Source organism: Myotis davidii, unplaced genomic scaffold (assembly GCF_000327345.1).
Source record: "Myotis davidii unplaced genomic scaffold, ASM32734v1 scaffold657, whole genome shotgun sequence".
In the NCBI taxonomy this organism is placed as follows: Eukaryota; Metazoa; Chordata; class Mammalia; order Chiroptera; family Vespertilionidae; genus Myotis; species Myotis davidii.
Genome location: NW_006287917.1, coordinates 995925 through 998895, shown reverse-complemented (window position 1 = coordinate 998895; position 2971 = coordinate 995925).

Genomic DNA, 2971 nt, shown 5'->3' with positions numbered 1-2971 from the left:
GCTGAGATTCTAACTTTTCCTTTTCCTGAGCTCTGCTCCCATTTATCCATCATTTATCCAATATACACTGGACATGTTACTATAGTTTCACAGTCACCTCAACTCCAAAACAGAACTCATAAGCCTGCTCCTCCCAGAGTGTGGCCTGACTCAGTGATTGAAGCTACTCTCTATTAATCACCACACTAGACACCTGAGTGTCCTCCTCGCCCTCTTCATTGCACTCACTTCATCCAGCCAGTTGCTAATTCATATCACTTCTCCTTCATGTTTCCTGAAATCACCACTTCTTCACCAACTGTCAAGTTTCTGCTCTTACTGTTTGTCAAGTAGATTGCCTCCTAATGGATCCAAAGGAGCTTGCCTTCCCCATCCTTTTCCATTGTTTTCTCTCCTATTGTAATTATATTTTACAAGAACCCATTTATGCCACTCCACTCTTAAAACAATTCGATGGCTCCTTATTGCCTTAAAGATAAAATCTGAACTCCTTAGCAAAGAATATGAACTTTCTTTTTCTTTTGTAAACTTCAGAGTCATTTTCTTGACACTTCATAAGTGTCTCTGAGTATTATCAAATCTCTCATGTTTATCACAAATAGTTGAACATCACACTTGTGCATTTTTACACTCTATTTCTTTTGTCAGGCATATTCTGTGCCTAAAAGTCCTTCAAGTTCTACCTCCAGCATCACCTTCTCTAGGTAACTTTCCCAGAAAACCACAACTCCCACAACTGGTTTGGGTGTGTCTTAAGGATTGCAGTGGCCCCTATCCTTCAGGTGATGGCATGTCCCAGGACAAAGTGTTCTGTTCTGCTGGATGAAATACCATTGTTTCGTGCCGTCCTATGTCAAGTGAACACCATAAGCCTTATACTTGCTTTTCTCTTTAAGATACTGTGTAGGCCTGGAATGAGGCCCGGGACTAGTGTGGGCTATTCTGGAAGGAAGCTTCAGAGCCAAGTCTCATGAGATAAGATATGTTGGAATAGCTGATGGATCTTGGAATCAGAGAAGGTTTTGAATGCCAAGTCTTCTACTAACAGCTGCACAGCTTTTAAGGAAAGTGCAGAGAATGTTATACCAATGAACAGTGTGCTTACTAGTTACACAGAGGTCTGAAGTTACAGAGAGCAGTTTGAGCAGTGGTATAAGTGAAACCGGCTCTGGATTTTGCCTTTGAGTCAGAGACAAGACTGAAGTACTAGTTGTCAGGCCTATCTCACAGATCATACGAAACCGGCTCTGGATTTTGCCTTTGAGTCAGAGCCAAGACTAGTTGTCAGGTCAATCTCACAGATCATACAGAAGTTCGTTTTCTCTCTCTCTCTCTCTCTCTCTCTCTCTCTCTCTCTCTCTCTCCCTCTCTCTCTCATCTTATTGATTTCCTCTCTCTCTCTCTCTCTCTCTCTCTCATCTTCTTATTGATTTCATAGAGGGAGAGCAAGATAGAAACATCAATGATGAGAGAGAATAATTGATCGGCTATCCCCTGCAGGTCCCACACTAGGGATTGAGCCTGCAACCCGTGCATGTGCCCTGACTAGGAATCAAACCATGATCTCCTGGTTCACAGATGGATGCTCACCACTGAGCCACGCCAGCTGGGCAGAAGTTCTCTTTTTTTATTTGTAATATATCATTGCGGAGGTAGATGTAATTTGAAGTTTCCATCCATATTATAAAGTTCAGTGATTTTTAAACTGAAATTAACCAGAGGGGTAATATAGAAATATATTAGGGAAATATATTTTTTAATCTTTGATTTGTGAACCCCCTTTACAAATATGTAATTTGACAACACCCCTCTTAGCATTAAAAAAAATACATTTTAGGTAGTAAATGATAAATAATTTTATATTAATTTATTTTTTGATCTTTAGATATGATGTAATAATTACATATTGTATAATAGAATTTGCTCTTACCTTCAGTAATTAATATATATTTTATTGCTCTAGCCTAGACTTCTTCCTTAAGCTCTAAACTCTAATACCCAACTATCTTCCCCAACAGACATCTCATATTCAACATGTCCTCAACCTCCCTTCAAAATCTGCTCCAACTACTGCCTTTCTATCTCGATCTTGCAAATACACGTGTAAATTATGACCACTTTTCATGACCTACACTGCCACTATCATGCTCTATAAGTCATTATCATTTTCTTGTCTGTTAATTTTAATAGCTTCTTACCAGTCTCGATTCTAACTTTGCCTTCTAACACCCAAAATAATTACAATTCTTAAATTGATGACAAAAAAACCTGTAGGATTTGCAGCTGGTTGGAAAAATACAGGTAACTTTATGCTTCAAGTAGGTACTTTAGTCACCCGTGCGATTTGGGGATGCGACTAGCACTAACCACTGCACAATGAGACTGCTGACTGACTGGCTCACTCAACTGGTGCATGAATCCCGCATGTCTCCCCGGAGCTGCGTATCCCGCGATCGCCTGCCCCCCGTCGCTACACCGACCCACACCCCCCACTTCTTCTAACCCCACTTCTTCAAAATAGACTTGCCCAGGCCGAAAACCGACTTCTGCGCATGGGCCATGAAGTTTCAATCGCACTGTACATGCACGCCCACACGTGGTATTTTGTGGAAGAGCCACACTCAAGGGGCCAAAGAGCCGCACGTGACTCGCGAGCCGAAGTTCGCTGACCACTGGTCTAGGACTTTCAAAGTGGTCCTCTTGAAACTAATCAGATGTCATTATTCTTCTACTTAAAATGCTTAGAGTAAAAGCCAACCTCCAAATAATGGCTTAATAGGCTCCATCTCGCCGAAACCAGTTTGGCTCAGTGGATAGAGCGCCAGCCTGTGGACTGAAAGGTCCCAGGTTCAATTCCGGTCAAGGGCATGTACCTGGGTTGCGGGCACATCCCCAGTAGGAGGTGTGCAGGAGGCAGCTGATCGATGTTTCTCTCTCATCGATGTTTCTAACTCTCTATCTCTCTCCCTTC